We start from the raw sequence: 18,759 nt of genomic DNA, 5'->3' as shown, positions 1-18,759 counted from the left end.
CTCTTCATGCATGTTGTCTTACTCCAAGCTGTATAGGCTCGAAAGCCTACTACCAATTAAGCATATTAGGTGATGTGCATCTCTGTAATGAGAAGGGGTGTGGTCTAATGACATCAACACCCTATATCAGGTGTGCATAATTATTAGGCAACGTCCTTTCCTTTGGCAAAATGGGTCAAAAGAAGGACTTGACAGGCTCAGAAAAGTCTAAAATAGTGAGATATCTTGCAGAGGGATGCAGCAGTCTCAAAATTGCAAAGCTTCTGAAGCGTGATCATCGAACAATCAAGCGTTTCATTCAAAATAGTCAACAGGGTCGCAAGAAGCGTGTGGAAAAACCAAGGCGTAAAATAACTGCCCATGAACTGAGAAAAGTCAAGCGTGCAGCTGCCAAGATGCCACTTGCCACCAGTTTGGCCATATTTCAGAGCTGCAACATCACTGGAGTGCCCAAAAGCACAAGGTGGGCAATACTCAGAGACATGGTCAAGGTAAGAAAGGCTGAAAGACGACCACCACTGAACAAGACACACAAGCTGAAACGTCAAGACTGGGCCAAGAAATATCTCAAGACTGATTTCTCTAAGGTTTTATGGACTGATGAAATGAGAGTGAGTCTTGATGGGCCAGATGGATGGGCCCGTGGCTGGATTGGTAAAGGGCAGAGAGCTCCAGTCCAACTCAGACGCCAGCAAGGTGGAGGTGGAGTACTGGTTTGGGCTGGTATCATCAAAGATGAGCTTGTGGGGCCTTTTCGGGTTGAGGATGGAGTCAAGCTCAACTCCCAGTCCTACTGCCAGTTTCTGGAAGACACCTTCTTCAAGCAGTGGTATAGGAAGAAGTGCATCCTTCAAGAAAAACATGATTTTCATGCAGGACAATGCTCCATCACACGCGTCCAAGTACTCCACAGCGTGGCTGGCAAGAAAGGGTATAAAAGAAGAAAAACTAATGACATGGCCACCTTGTTCACCTGATCTGAACCCCATTGAGAACCTGTGGTCCATCATCAAATGTGAGATTTACAAGGAGGGAAAACAGTACACCTCTCTGAACAGTGTCTGGGAGACTGTGGTTGCTGCTGCACGCAATGTTGATGGTGAACAGATCAAAACACTGACAGAATCCATGGATGGCAGGCTTTTGAGTGTCCTTGCAAAGAAAGGTGGCTATATTGGTCGCTGAAATGTTTTTGTTTAGTTTTTGAATGTCAGAAATGTATATTTGTGAATGTGGAGATGTTATATTGGTTTCACTGGTAAAAATAAATAATTGAAATGGGTATATATTTGTTTTTTGTTAAGTTGCCTAATAATTATGCACAGTAATAGTCACCTGCACACACAGATATCCCCCTAAAATAGCTAAAACTAAAAACAAACTAAAAACTACTTCCAAAAACATTCAGCTTTGATATTAATGAGTTTTTTGGGTTCATTGGGAACATGGTTGTTGTTCAATAATAAAATTATTCCTCAAAAATACAACTTGCCTAATAATTCTGCACTCCCTGTATATGCAATTTAAAATTGAGAATTGGGCACCAGCACCAGAGGTGAGGCTGAATGAACAGACCCCCCCCCTGGACACCATTCAGTGTATGTGTCATGAGAATGTAAGTACATTGTGGAATAAAACTGAGATGCAGGTATCCAGGAGGGGGCAGAGGAGGAATGCCTCCCCTGCACCTCAGTGACTCACCTGTACCTCAAGCCCCTGCATGTGTCGACAGAGGACCGGGTGGCTGGATGGAGGTGCTCTGGTACTTTCTCTCCATACCGCCTTGATTGTTTAAAATATGTGACTTGTAGGTAATGAACTTGGCAGTAAGTATGCAGTTGCTGAAGAACAACGCAACCCCAAAGATGCATATAACCCTTGATAAAACGGTTGACTGCGTTCATCAAATGACCGAGTCTAGCATGGACGCTATTGTGAAACAAAATTGGTGCTTTTTGAGGATGCAGTTGCACTGCACGTTTGTGCAGCATTCTGCATTACCTGGGAATAACAGTGATATCGTCCCTGGGTGGGCTTGAACCACAAACCTTTCGGTTAACAGCCAAACGCACTAACCGATTGCGCCACAGAGACTGACAATGCGCAAGCCACAGGTGTCGAGACTGGACGGGGGACTGGGGGAGGGTGTTCCGGTCTTTTTGGTTGTGGGGTATACGATTGTGCAACAGAGACTGAGTAAAGCCAAGCAGGGGCGTCGAGAGAGGACCGGGTGGCTGGATGGAGGTGCTCTGGTACTTCCTCTCCATACCGCCTTGATTGTTTAAAATATTTGACTTGTAGGTAATGAACTTGGCAGCAAGTATGCAGTTGCGGACGAACAACACCACCCCAAAGATGCATATCACCCTTGTTAAAACAGTTGACTGCGTTCATCAAACGACCGTCCTGGTTATAACATGGTTATAACATGGTTGGTTATAACATGATTGGTTATAACATGGTTATAACATGGTCCGTTATAACATGGTTATATGGTTGGTTATAACATGGTTATAACAACGTTGGTTATAACATGGTTGAATATAACATGGTTGGTTATAACATGGTTATAACATGGTTGGTTATAACATGTTTGGTTATGGTTGGTTATAACATGGTTATAACATAGTTGGTTATAACATGGTTGAATATAACATGGTTGGTTATAACATGGTTGTAACATGGTTGGTTATAACATGATTGGTTTTAACATGGTTGGTTATAACATGGTTGTAACATGGTTGGTTATAACATGGTAATAACATGGTTGGTTATAACATGGTTATAACATGGTTGGTTATAACATGGTTGCAACAATGTTGGTTATAACATGGTTATAACATGCTTGGTTATAACATGGTTATAACATGGTTGCTTGAAACATGGTTATAACAGGGTTGGTTATAACATGGTTATAACATGGTTGGTTATAACATGGTTATAACATGGTTATAAAATGGTTCGTTATAACATGGTTGGTTATTACATAGTGATAACATGGTTGGTTATAACATGGTTGGTAATAACATGGTTATAACATGGTTGGTTATAACATGGTTATGACATGGTTGGTTATAACATTGTTGTTTATAACATGGTTATAACATGGTTGGTCATAACATGGTTATAACATGGTTGTTTATAACATGGTTGGTAATAACATGGTTATAACATGGTTCGTTATAACATGGTTATAACATTGTCGGTTATTACATCGTTATAACAGGGTTGGTTATAACATGGTTATAACATGGTTGGTTATAACATGGTTGTAACATGTTTGGTTATAACATGGTTATATGGTTGGTTATAACATGGTTGGTTATAACATGGTTGGCTATAACATGGTTATAACATGGTTGGTTATAACATGGTTGGTAATAACATGGTTATAACATGGTTCGTTATAACATGGTTTTAATATGGTTCGTTATAACATGTTTGGTTATAACATGGTTGGTTATAACATGGTTGGTTATAACATGGTTATAACATGGTTGGTTATAACATGGTTATAACATGGTTGATTTTAACATGGTTATAACATGGTTGGTTATAATATGGTTATAACATGTTTGGTTATGGTTGGATATAACATGGTTATAACATGGTTGGTTATAACATGGTTGACTATAACATGGTTGGTTATAACATGGTTGTAACATGGTTGGTTATAACATGGTTATAACATGGTTGGTTTTAACATGGTTATAACATGGTTGTAACATGGTTGGTTATAACATGGTTATAACATGGTCCGTTATAACATGGTTATATGGTTGGTTATAACATGGTTGGTTATAACATGGTTATAACACGGTCGGTTATAAAATGGTTATATGGTTGTTTATAACATGGTTGGTTATAATATGGTTGGTTATAACATGGTTGGTTATAACATGGTTATAACATGGTTGTGCAACAGAGACTGAGTAAAGTCAAGCAGGGGCGTCGAGAGAGGACCGGGTCGCTGGATGGAGGTGCTCTGGTACTTCCTCTTCATACCGCCTTGATCGTTTAAAATATGTGACTTGTAGGTCACACATACTTGGCAGCAAGTATGCAGTTGCGGACGAACAACATGGTTATAACATGGTTGGTAATAACATGGTTATAACATGGTTCGTTATTACATGGTTATAAAATGGTTGGTTATAACATGGTTATAACAACTTTGGTTATAACATGGTTATAACATGGTTGGTTATAACATGTTTGGTTATGGTTGGTTATAACATGGTCCGTTATAACATGGTTATATGCTTGGTTATAACATGCTTGGTTATAACATGGTTGTAACATGGTCGGTTATAACAGGATTGGTTATAACATGGTTATAACATGGTCCGTTATAACATGGTTATATGGTTGGTTATAACATGGTTATAACAACGTTGGTTATAACATGGTTATAACATGGTTGGTTATAACATGATTGGTTATAACATGGTTATAACATGGTCCGTTATAACATGGTTATATGGTTGGTTATAACATGGTTATAACAACGTTGGTTATAACATGGTTATAACATGGTTGGTTATAACATGTTTGGTTATGGTTGGTTATAACATGGTTATAACATAGTTGGTTATAACATGGTTGAATATAACATGGTTGGTTATAACATGGTTGTAACATGGTTGGTTATAACATGGTAATAACATGGTTGGTTATAACATGGTTATAACATGGTTGGTTATAACATGGTTATAACAGGGTTGGTTATAACATGGTTATAACATGGTTGCTTGAAACATGGTTATAACAGGGTTGGTTATAACATGGTTATAACAGGGTTGGTTATAACATGGTTATAACATGGTTGGTTATAACATGGTTATAACATGGTTGGTTATAACATGGTTGTAACATGGTTGGTTATAACATGGTTGGTTATAACATGGTTGGTAATAACATGGTTGTAACATGGTTCGTTATAACATGGTTTTAATATGGTTGGTTATAACATGGTTGGTTATAACATGGTTATAACATGGTTGGTTATAACATGTTTGGTTATGGTTGGTTATAACATGGTTATAACATAGTTGGTTATAACATGGTTGAATATAACATGGTTGGTTATAACATGGTTGTAACATGATTGGTTTTAACATGGTTGGTTATAACATGGTTGTAACATGGTTGGTTATAACATGGTAATAACATGGTTGGTTATAACATGGTTATAACATGGTTGGTTATAACATAGTTGCAACAATGTTGGTTATAACATGGTTATAACATGCTTGGTTATAACATGGTTATAACATGGTTGCTTGAAACATGGTTATAACAGGGTTGGTTATAACATGGTTATAACAGGGTTGGTTATAACATGGTTGGTTATAACATGGTTGGTTATAACATGGTTGTAACATGGTTGGTTATAACATGGTTATATGGTTGGTTATAACATGGTTGGTTATAACATGGTTGGCTATAACATGGTTATAACATGGTTGGTTATAACATGGTTGGTAATAACTTGGTTATAACATGGTTTGTTATAACATGGTTTTAATATGGTTGGTTATAACATGGTTGGTTATAACATGGTTATAACATGGATAGTTATAACATGGTTGGTTATAACATGGTTGTTAATAATATGGTTATAATATAGTTGGTTATAACATGGTTGGTAATAACATTGTTATAACATGGTTCGTTATAACATGGTTATGACATTGTTGGTTATAACATGGTTATAACATGGTTGGTTTTAACATGGTTATAACATGGTTGGTTATTACATAGTGATAACATGGTTGGTTATAACACGGTTAGTTATTACATGGTTGGTTATAAAATGGTTATAACATGGTTGGTTATAACATGGTTATAACATGGTTCGTTATAACATGGTTATAACATGGTTGGTTATAACATGGTTATAACATGGTTGGTTTTAACATGGTTATAACATGGTTGGTTATAACATGGTTATAACATGTTTGGTTATGGTTGGTTATAACATGGATATAACATGGTTGGTTATAACATGGTTGACTGTAACATGGTTGGTTATAATATGGTTGTAACATGGTTGGTTATAACATGGTTATAACATGGTTGGTTATAAAATGGTTTATTATAACATGGTTATAACATGGTTGTAACATGGTTGGTTATAACATGATTGGTTATAACATGTTTGGTTATGGTTGGTTATAACATGGTTATAACATATTTGGTTATAACATGGTTGAATATAACATGGTTGGTTATAACATGGTTGTAACATGGTTGGTTATAACATGATTGGTTTTAACATGGTTGGTTATAACATGGTTGTAACATGGTTGGTTATAACATGGTAATAACATGGTTGGTTATAACATGGTTATAACATGGTTGCTTGAAACATGGTTATAACATGGTTGCTTGAAACATGGTTATAACAGGGTTGGTTATAACATGGTTATAACAGGGTTGGTTATAACATGGTTATAACATGGTTGGTTATAACATGGTTATAACATGGTTATAAAATGGTTCGTTATAACATGGTTGGTTATTACATAGTGATAACATGGTTGGTTATAACATGGTTGGTAATAACATGGTTATAACATGGTTGGTTATAACATGGTTATGACATGGTTGGTTATAACATTGTTGTTTATAACATGGTTATAACATGGTTGGTCATAACATGGTTATAACATGGTTGTTTATAACATGGTTGGTAATAACATGGTTATAACATGGTTCGTTATAACATGGTTATAACATTGTCGGTTATTACATCGTTATAACAGGGTTGGTTATAACATGGTTATAACATGGTTGGTTATAACATGGTTGTAACATGGTTGGTTATAACATGGTTATATGGTTGGTTATAACATGGTTGGTTATAACATGGTTGGCTATAACATGGTTATAACATGGTTGGTTATAACATGGTTGGTAATAACATGGTTATAACATGGTTCGTTATAACATGGTTTTAATATGGTTCGTTATAACATGTTTGGTTATAACATGGTTGGTTATAACATGGTTGGTTATAACATGGTTATAACATGGTTGGTTATAACATGGTTATAACATGGTTGATTTTAACATGGTTATAACATGGTTGGTTATAATATGGTTATAACATGTTTGGTTATGGTTGGATATAACATGGTTATAACATGGTTGGTTATAACATGGTTGACTATAACATGGTTGGTTATAACATGGTTGTAACATGGTTGGTTATAACATGGTTATAACATGGTTGGTTTTAACATGGTTATAACATGGTTGTAACATGGTTGGTTATAACATGGTTATAACATGGTCCGTTATAACATGGTTATATGGTTGGTTATAACATGGTTGGTTATAACATGGTTATAACACGGTCGGTTATAAAATGGTTATATGGTTGTTTATAACATGGTTGGTTATAATATGGTTGGTTATAACATGGTTGGTTATAACATGGTTATAACATGGTTGTGCAACAGAGACTGAGTAAAGTCAAGCAGGGGCGTCGAGAGAGGACCGGGTCGCTGGATGGAGGTGCTCTGGTACTTCCTCTTCATACCGCCTTGATCGTTTAAAATATGTGACTTGTAGGTCACACATACTTGGCAGCAAGTATGCAGTTGCGGACGAACAACATGGTTATAACATGGTTGGTAATAACATGGTTATAACATGGTTCGTTATTACATGGTTATAAAATGGTTGGTTATAACATGGTTATAACAACTTTGGTTATAACATGGTTATAACATGGTTGGTTATAACATGTTTGGTTATGGTTGGTTATAACATGGTCCGTTATAACATGGTTATATGCTTGGTTATAACATGCTTGGTTATAACATGGTTGTAACATGGTCGGTTATAACATGATTGGTTATAACATGGTTATAACATGGTCCGTTATAACATGGTTATATGGTTGGTTATAACATGGTTATAACAACGTTGGTTATAACATGGTTATAACATGGTTGGTTATAACATGATTGGTTATAACATGGTTATAACATGGTCCGTTATAACATGGTTATATGGTTGGTTATAACATGGTTATAACAACGTTGGTTATAACATGGTTATAACATGGTTGGTTATAACATGTTTGGTTATGGTTGGTTATAACATGGTTATAACATAGTTGGTTATAACATGGTTGAATATAACATGGTTGGTTATAACATGGTTGTAACATGGTTGGTTATAACATGGTAATAACATGGTTGGTTATAACATGGTTATAACATGGTTGGTTATAACATGGTTATAACAGGGTTGGTTATAACATGGTTATAACATGGTTGCTTGAAACATGGTTATAACAGGGTTGGTTATAACATGGTTATAACAGGGTTGGTTATAACATGGTTATAACATGGTTGGTTATAACATGGTTGTAACATGGTTGGTTATAACATGGTTGTAACATGGTTGGTTATAACATGGTTGGTTATAACATGGTTGGTAATAACATGGTTATAACATGGTTCGTTATAACATGGTTTTAATATGGTTGGTTATAACATGGTTGGTTATAACATGGTTATAACATGGTTGGTTATAACATGTTTGGTTATGGTTGGTTATAACATGGTTATAACATAGTTGGTTATAACATGGTTGAATATAACATGGTTGGTTATAACATGGTTGTAACATGATTGGTTTTAACATGGTTGGTTATAACATGGTTGTAACATGGTTGGTTATAACATGGTAATAACATGGTTGGTTATAACATGGTTATAACATGGTTGGTTATAACATAGTTGCAACAATGTTGGTTATAACATGGTTATAACATGCTTGGTTATAACATGGTTATAACATGGTTGCTTGAAACATGGTTATAACAGGGTTGGTTATAACATGGTTATAACAGGGTTGGTTATAACATGGTTGGTTATAACATGGTTGGTTATAACATGGTTGTAACATGGTTGGTTATAACATGGTTATATGGTTGGTTATAACATGGTTGGTTATAACATGGTTGGCTATAACATGGTTATAACATGGTTGGTTATAACATGGTTGGTAATAACTTGGTTATAACATGGTTTGTTATAACATGGTTTTAATATGGTTGGTTATAACATGGTTGGTTATAACATGGTTATAACATGGATAGTTATAACATGGTTGGTTATAACATGGTTGTTAATAATATGGTTATAATATAGTTGGTTATAACATGGTTGGTAATAACATTGTTATAACATGGTTGGTTATAACATGGTTATGACATGGTTGGTTATAACATGGTTATAACATGGTTGGTTTTAACATGGTTATAACATGGTTGGTTATTACATAGTGATAACATGGTTGGTTATAACACGGTTAGTTATTACATGGTTGGTTATAAAATGGTTATAACATGGTTGGTTATAACATGGTTATAACATGGTTCGTTATAACATGGTTATAACATGGTTGGTTATAACATGGTTATAACATGGTTGGTTTTAACATGGTTATAACATGGTTGGTTATAACATGGTTATAACATGTTTGGTTATGGTTGGTTATAACATGGATATAACATGGTTGGTTATAACATGGTTGACTGTAACATGGTTGGTTATAATATGGTTGTAACATGGTTGGTTATAACATGGTTATAACATGGTTGGTTATAAAATGGTTTATTATAACATGGTTATAACATGGTTGTAACATGGTTGGTTATAACATGATTGGTTATAACATGGTTATAACATGGTTGGTTATAACATGTTTGGTTATGGTTGGTTATAACATGGTTATAACATAGTTGGTTATAACATGGTTGAATATAACATGGTTGGTTATAACATGGTTGTAACATGGTTGGTTATAACATGATTGGTTTTAACATGGTTGGTTATAACATGGTTGTAACATGGTTGGTTATAACATGGTAATAACATGGTTGGTTATAACATGGTTATAACATGGTTGCTTGAAACATGGTTATAACAGGGTTGGTTATAACATGGTTATAACAGGGTTGGTTATAACATGGTTATAACATGGTTGGTTATAACATGGTTATAACATGGTTATAAAATGGTTCGTTATAACATGGTTGGTTATTACATAGTGATAACATGGTTGGTTATAACATGGTTGGTAATAACATGGTTATAACATGGTTGGTTATAACATGGTTATGACATGGTTGGTTATAACATTGTTGTTTATAACATGGTTATAACATGGTTGGTCATAACATGGTTATAACATGGTTGTTTATAACATGGTTGGTAATAACATGGTTATAACATGGTTCGTTATAACATGGTTATAACATTGTCGGTTATTACATCGTTATAACATGGTTGGTTATAACATGGTTGGTTATAACATGGTTATAACATGTTTGGTTATGGTTGGGTATAACATGGTTATAACATGGTTGGTTATAACATGGTTGACTGTAACATGGTTGGTTATAACATGGTTGTAACATGGTTGGTTATAACATGGTTAGTTATAACATGGTTGGTTATAACATGGTTATAACATGGTTAGTTATAACATGGTTGGTTATAACATGGTTATAACATGGTTGGTTATAACATGGTTAGTTATAACATGGTTGGTTATAACATGGTTATAACATGGCTGGTTATAACATGGTTGGTAATAACATGGTTGTAACATGGTTCATTATAACATGGTTATAACATGGTTGGTTATAACATGGTTATAACATGGTTGGTTATAACATGGTTATAACATGGTTGATTATAACATGGTTATAACATGGTTGTAACATGGTTGGTTATAACCTGGTTATAACATGGTTGGTTATAACATGGTAATAACATGGTTGGTTATAACATGATTGGTTATAACATGGTTGGCTATAACATGGTTATAACATGGTTGGTTATAATATGGTTGGTAATAACATGGTTATAACATGGTTAGTTATAACATGGTTCGTTATAAAATGGTTGGTAATAACATGGTTATAACATGGTTCGTTATAACATGGTTATAACATGGTTGGTTATTACATAGTGATAACATGGTTGGTTATGACATGGTTAGTTATAACATAGTTGGTTATAACATGGTTATAACATGGTTGGTTATAACATGGTTGGCAATAACATGGTTATAACATGGTTCGTTATAACATGGTTATGACATGGTTGCTTATAACATGGTTATAACATGGTTGGTTATAACATGGTTAGTGATAACATGGTTGGTTATAACATGGTTATAACATGGTTGGTTATAACATGGTTATAACATGGTTGGTTATAACATGGTTATAACATGGTTGGTTATAACATGGTTGGTAATAACATGGTTATAACATGGTTCATTATAACATGGTTATAACATGGTTTGTTATAACATGGTTATAACATGGTTGGTTTTAACATGGTTATAAAATGGTTGGTTATAACATGGTTATAACATGTTTGGTTATGGTTGGTTATAACATGGTTATAACATGGTTGACTATAACATGGTTGGTTATAACATGGTTGTAACATGGTTGGTTATAACATGGTTATAACATGTTTGGTTAAAAAAAGGGAATTTCTGTTCTGTAATGTGTATTTGCATTTACACACTGACAGTGTATTTTTTTGCATTACTTTAATGATTTTATGGATTTTACTTACTGCTTTGCCCTCAATAAAATTTCTAACTTTATTAGTTTTCTTGCATTAAGTGTGTGTGTGTGTGTGTGTGTGTGTGTGTGTGTGTGTGTGTGTGTAGGTGTGTGTGTGTGTGTGTGTGTGTGTGTGTGTATTCTCTTATTTGTCCTGAAATGGTTTAGAAGCAGGTTAAATGAAAGCAAAACTGATTTACAGCAAAGAAGTAAGTTTTATTACTTTTCACAGCACCTTGCAAGATAAAATCACAAGGTGCTCCACAGCAAATACAAACAACAAAACAGGAAGGAGACATTACTACAAAATAAATCAAAATGCCACCAAAGTGTCAGTTCAAAATATGAGTGTCTTCCACGTCGAAACCATACCATACCATACCATACCAACTTTATTTCTAAAGCACTTTAACATAAAACCAGAGTTTCACAAAGTGCTGTACATGTTAATAGCATACGTAAAGAAAATTAAAATGAGATACGATAAAATAAATAGATACAATAAATTAAAACATGTTAACGATAAAATAAATAGATAAAATAAATTGAAACATGTTAAAACAAATTGAGTCAACCCCTCTAATCAATGCCAAAGGCTTCAGCGAATAAATATGTTTTAAGAAGACTTTTAAATTCAGAGAGAGAAGAGGCCTGCCTAACATGCAAGGGCAGATCATTCCACAACTTTGGAGCAGCTACAGCAAAAGCACGATCACCTTTAAATTTATACTTAGTTTTCGGTACCTTAAGGAGCTGCTGATTGGCGGACCTAAGGGAACGGGCAGGTGTATATGGTTGTAGTAGCTCCGAGAGGTAGGGGGGGGGGCCAGGCCATTAAGAGATTTAAAAACAAATAAGAGAATTTTAAAAACAATCCTAAAATGTACAGGTAGCCAGTGGAGTGAAATTAAAATAGGGGTAATGTGCTCAAACTTTTTTGTTCCAGTTAAAAGACGTGCTGCAGCATTTTGCACAACCTGCAGGCGCCTAATGGACGCATCACTAACCCCAAAATAAAGTGCGTTACAATAATCCAGCCTAGAAGTAACAAAGGCATGGATTACTGTCTGAAAATGCTGTTTCGATAAGATAGGCTTTATTTTGGCTAATTCCCTCAAATGAAAAAAGCTAGATCTTACAACAGCTCTGACCTGGCTTTCAAGTTTAAGATTTGCCTCTATTTTAACTCCCAGATTAGTGATGACTGGTTTAACATACTGTGCCAGTGAACCAAGATCTATAATAGTGGCCTCAGAAGCGCCACCAAAAACCATCACTTCTGTTTTCTGTTCATTAAAATGTAAAAAGTTCAAAGCCATCCAGGCCCTTATTTCATCAAGGCATCTGAGCAGCGGGTCTACTGAGAAGCCATTTATCTTTTTAAGTGGGAAATAAATCTGGGAGTCATCGGCGTAGCAGTGGAAAGAAATCCCATGTTTCCTGAAAATAGACCCAAGGGGTAGGAGATATAGAAAGAAAAGAAGCGGGCCTAAAACTGAACCCTGTGGAACCCCACATTGAAGAGAAGCAGTAGAGGATACAAACTCCCCTAGTTTCACAGAGAAAGTTCGCTCTGCCAAATAGGATCTGAGCCACTGCAGTGCGGTACTCCGCATACCCACCAACTGCTCTAAACGGGAAATTAAAATATTATGATCCACTGTATCAAAAGCAGCAGTTAAATCTAACAGCACAATAATAACACAGTCACCTGAGTCATTTGCCAAAAACACATCATTAAAAACTCTTAAAAGGGCAGATTCAGTACTATGTAAAGCTTTAAAACCAGATTGGAAAACTTCTAAAATACCGTGTTCTTCTAGGAAGGACATTAATTGCTTGTAAACTACCTTTTCAAGAATCTTTGAGATAAAAGGCAGTTTGGAAATAGGTCTGTAATTCGCAATAATATCAGGATCAAGAGCAGGTTTTTTGAGTAGAGGCTGAATCACTGCATGTTTGAGATTGACAGGTACAACACCAGAGGACAGACTACTATTTACAATGGATTGTACAGCTGATGCTATAGTGAGAAAAACCTCTTTGAAAAATCGAGGAGGGAGAGCATCATAAGGGGAACCTGAGGGCTTCATGTGAGCAACCAACTCCTGCAGACAGAGCATGGAAACTGGCTCGAACCTGTCAAAGACAGCAGAACTAGGGACAGGGGTAGAAGGGTCGGGAACGGACTGGGAAGTCTGCGCTTTGACAGATAGCACTTTATCAATAAAAAAGTGTAGGAAGTTTTCACAAATTTCCTGAGAAGACTCGACACCAGCAGTCTGTGGAGCATGAAGGACCATGTCAATAGTCTTAAATAAGACATGAGGCTTACGACAATTTGCCTGAATAATAGTAGCGAAATGTTTCCTCTTAGCATCTTTTACAGTTTTCTGGTAAGAATTCCAGTAGTCTTGTAACATTTGGTATGACACCTGAAGTTGATCCTTCTTCCATTTACGTTCAGCTCTCCTACACTTTCTTCTGGCAGCCCGGGTGTCTTCATTCAGCCAGGGTTCAGATTTGGCTTTAACTTGCTTAAGCTTACCACTGAGGTGACTTGGGAAACAGTCCGTGCTTGTCATACTCAGTATGAGATAAATGCCAGTAGCCAGTATGTTATGTGTTTTACTTCCTTCTTTTCCCAGTGTTTGCACTGAGTAAGAAGTCAACAGGCTCGTTCTGTCTGTCATTAAATTGAGATTATAATAATCGGACAATCTAACTTGTGATTTAATCTTTAGCAAAATCACAAATCTATACAACTTGAATCATCCACAAAAACACTTTTCATGTCTTTATTGTGATTTAAACACTGAGTAAGAATTCATGATCGATAGTAAAAAGGTAAGTGTCCTCTTGACTTTTCCAAAGGTTAGTTTTTCAGGGGAGACTAACAACCTACCATCCTGAATGCTGCTGTGAAACAGAACTAAATTTTCCTATCATTGAGTGATGTAAATATTCTGCTTTCCATAGATGGGTTGTGTACTGTCACACGACTGCCAGTCAACTAAACACAGCAGAGCATGGAGGAGGGGGTGGAGCAAAGCGTGAGAGGTGGGGTGTTTGCACAGACCTGTTTTCAAATGAACGGGAGCAATAAACTGAACTTAGAGGAGAGAATCAAAGTAACAGTCTTTGTGCTAGTATCAATCTCATACCAGTACCAGTGTTGGTATTGATGCTATTAATATTTACACTGGTCCACCCACAGTGTTACAGATTGTCTAGGCGATCCTTGTTGGGATGCAAGCACGTCTCCTCTCTGAGATGTTTACAATCCATGACATGAACATGCATAACAAAATAAACTTGATCAAACTAATATTTAAAACCATATTTATTTTCTGATCAATAAGCAGACGTTTGATTTCTCCCATGATGAAGAACAGCAGTTAGGCTTTGCTGGTAGAGGATGATCGCAGGCACTGAGAGAGCAGTTTATTAAATCAACATAATCATTCTTATGTGATTCATGTTACATTTAATCTGTGTCACTACACTTTAACGGTTGTTTTCAACATGATCTAGTTATTCAGGTCTAAGGTTGCTGATGCACTGATAAAAGGTGATCTTTAACTGTGGCAAAAAAGTCTTTCTTATCTACATTACTTCCTTCTCCTCAGCATCATAAATAAATAAATAGCCTACGTCTCCCACCTCCTTGTCTGGTTTACACTCCTAATAATTTCTTGAAAGCTCCTTTAGGACACACAAAGGCTGGTCTAACGTTCAGTTATATTTGTTATCAATGATATCTTGTGCTTTCTGTATGTCAGCTGGTTGATCTACATATCTTTGGACTGCAATCACCATTCTTCTCTCGAGCAGCTGAAACTGTGAACACTTCTCCATTATTGTAGTTAACATAGGAAGAAAATAAATAAAAAATATTTCAGTAGTAGAAAATCGTAAGCACTGAGCTACTAAACTGCTTAACTGATTTTGCTTAGTATAAACTTATACTTTCACAATCATCTCTGTAGCAAAATTATCACCAAACACAGACATCTGTGGTAAAGTGATACCACTGCAACCTTTCATCATCTGCATACATGAATGAATGACCGTGGGTGGAGATTTCTGACAACTCAGATCCTTGACGGAAGGCAATACTTCAGATTCAACAAGACAGCTGGGGGCAGGGCTACAAAATGCCTCTATAGGATGATTTGACCAGATAAATGTGTTTTTCTCTCTGCGTCAGTCGAAGGCAAGGTGACCTGCGGACATGTCTAACAGGGACGAAGACGAATGTGGAGGTAACAAATTAAAATTTTTGTCTTTATTTTAAAAAAAGACACCTGACCTGTTTAACCCTTTAAGACCTACCATAGAACACATACTTGGCAGCAAGTATGCAGTTGCGGACGAACAACAGCACCCCGAAGATGCATATCACCCTTGAAAAAACAGTTGACTGCGTTCATCAAACGACCGTCCTGGTTATAACATGATTATAACATGGTTGGTTAAAACATGGTTGATTATAACATGGTATAACCAACATAACTATCATAACAGTTGCACTGCACGTTTGTGCAGCGTTCTGCATTACCTGGCAATAACAGTGATATCATCCCTGAGTGGGCTTGAACCACCAACCTTTCGGTCAACAGCCGAACGCGCTAACCAATTGCGCCACAGAGACTGACAACACGCAACCCACGGTGTGAAGGAACAGGAGGAAGGAAGAAAATTAGTAATGGCGAGGAAAGCTGGAGGACCACCCTGGAGCCAGCTGACTCCTGCTGACCCCAATAGGTACCTGAGTTACCCAAAATCCACCAATGGCACCACAGAGCCCCACCAAGCAGCCCACCAACCCCACCGCAGAGGAAAAACTACACCCACTCCAACATTCAGTAAACTCCCAGGCTATATAAGACAATAGACACTAAGGTTGAGTCCATCATCCACCTCTGGCAGATCCCCCCACCTGCAGAGCCAACTCCTCAAAAGCAGAGACCACTCTGCAAAAATATGGTAAAAACTTCCCAGACAGGTAAAGAGGCCCTGAGTTACACCAATGCAATGATACATAATTTGATAAGTTTTTTTCTCATTAGATAAGAGCAGGCTCATTGTTCTACAGTAACTTGGAGGCACATACAGGGAACTATTGTTCTGTCATAAAGGTTTATAATCTACAGGCAGGGTGGTCAGTTTCCAACAATCTGATAAATACAGTTGTTCAGTGCTGACAGGAATCCTGCCTCAAACATCAAAGCCTTTAAATAATCACCAGGTATTGTGACTTTACATTAAAAATGTTTTTCCTCTTTGTTACACATGATAGAAAATAAGGGCAGCTGAACGCCAGTGAATGAATGTCATCCATAAGCTACATTATGGTAAATTAACAGTATTTTAATGTCAGCACAACAATGGAAAAATTGCTCTGTGGATTTCGTAACTCCATGTAAGTCCATGTCTTTTCTACCCTAGCACAAAAGTGTGTTTGCAAATCAAACTCTGGTCAGTGTTTCTAACACGTCCATATTTCTGCAGTTAAACTTAACTGACTCTGCCTGTTCTCTATTTGTTTTAGCAGTGCAAAGTGCAAACTAACTTCCAGATGATCCAAACTGTTGTACGGTGCTACTGGATTTATAAATAAGTGAGAGACCAGGCTAGAAAACACTTCTGTTCATTGAACTGGAGTCAAACAAAGAGCAGCAGAGATTCTTTAAGGACTGAATGACATTCAACAAATCAAATCAGGAGATCCAGATTTAAATAAACATCTAAAAACACCGGCCGAACCATAAGCTGTTCTGTGTGAAAGAGGAAAGAAAACCAGCAAAGAAGACCTGTATGAAATGTGAGAACTCCAGTATCCTCTTTGTTTCATTTAATGATGATGCTTATTTTGGAGCTAAATGAAGATGTGGTTCTGTACAAACATATGAAGTGAGAAAATGTGAATATTAAATAGCTCCTAAAATCAATCTTGTGCTAATTATAACTGGTTTATTGCTGCCTGGATTTTATAGATTGCTTAACATTTTGAGTGTTTCCTGTCAATCTTGGAGGAAATTAAACTGAATTGCAAACATTATAAAACAGCTGCAGTCACATTTGTCTGACTCCACCCCTTCAGTGTGGAGTTTTCAGGGAATTGAAAGTGTGGTGCAGCACTCCTGAGCAGACTAAACACGGTGATCAGAAACTGGCAAGAAAAGAGCAAAACTCAGGAGTTCATCAAATTCCAAATTTTTTCTAAAAGAGAGTTGACAAGGACTTTATTCAACACTGAATTATACTCAACAAATCTAAGGAGGACCTCCAGCCAGCAGCTTTCAGAGGTGGGTGGTCAGTCTGTCCGAAGAGTCTGATTGGACGATTGGTTTATGTGATAAAAAGTGTGCAAAGAACTTGAAGGATGAACCTTTCTATGGACTGTGCTGGGAAGATAAGCAGCTCAGCTTTCACACAATGGAGAACGATGATGATTCTGATGCATCGTTTAAAGAAGGAGAAAGTAACATGGCCAACACAGCAAAGCAACACATGGTGTCTTCTGAGTTAATTACAAACGAGGAGGAGAATGGTGATGAGGCCATGCTACAACTTGAAAAGGTGGAGGTGTTGTGGAACTTTGATGCCTCCTCACTGTCCTTCTACAGCAGAACCAGACAGCACCAGAGGGAAGAAATAATAACTATGGAGATGAGCCTGACCAACAAGGAACTGACTCCATTTGTACGACTGGGAAAGGAAAATGTCCAAAACACGACCCAGAGGCAGGAATGGAAGTGCTCATGTGGGAAAGTTTACTACAGGGATGGTAATGGATACAGAAATAATGTGTCCCGCTTTTCTTCCCAGGCTAATTGTTCTTGTGGAAAAATGATTGGTGGTCCATGTGTCACAGAAATGGTTTGTAAACTCTGTTAGTTCAAACTCTGCTGATCATTTGGTCATTTTCTGTCCCTGTATGAATATCAATGTAACTGACTGTCTTTCACATTCATAAACTGTGAAGAAATTGTTTTAGCTTCGGTGATGAACTTGTTGTGCGATGTATCACATATCAAAGTAAAGTAAAAAAAAATAAAACAACTTTATTTCTTAATGTTACACTCAACAAAAATATAAACGCGACACTTTTGTTTTTGCTCCCATTCCCCATGGGATGGACGTAG

At 36.5% G+C, this 18,759-nt stretch overlaps 1 protein-coding gene across 1 annotated transcript in view; it reads left to right on the top strand.

The window, feature by feature from the left end:
- Positions 1 to 18,759, top strand: part of LOC147335591 (tripartite motif-containing protein 16-like) — a 32,228-nt gene extending 13,469 nt beyond the window's left edge. The window contains exon 3 of the transcript XR_015126851.1: positions 18,244 to 18,759. The gene's annotated coding sequence lies outside the window, so the exon portion shown is untranslated. The remainder of the gene's footprint in view (positions 1 to 18,243) is intronic.

The sequence above is a fragment of the Aulonocara sp. 'chitande type north' Nkhata Bay genome, linkage group LG3 (genome assembly GCF_057382095.1).
Source record: "Aulonocara sp. 'chitande type north' Nkhata Bay isolate Kocher_YH1m ecotype deep benthic linkage group LG3, A_spYH_male_GT1.1, whole genome shotgun sequence".
Taxonomy (NCBI): domain Eukaryota; kingdom Metazoa; phylum Chordata; class Actinopteri; order Cichliformes; family Cichlidae; genus Aulonocara; species Aulonocara sp. 'chitande type north' Nkhata Bay.
The sequence above is the reverse complement of the archived record's forward strand: the minus strand, read 5'-3'. Positions and strand labels throughout refer to the sequence as shown.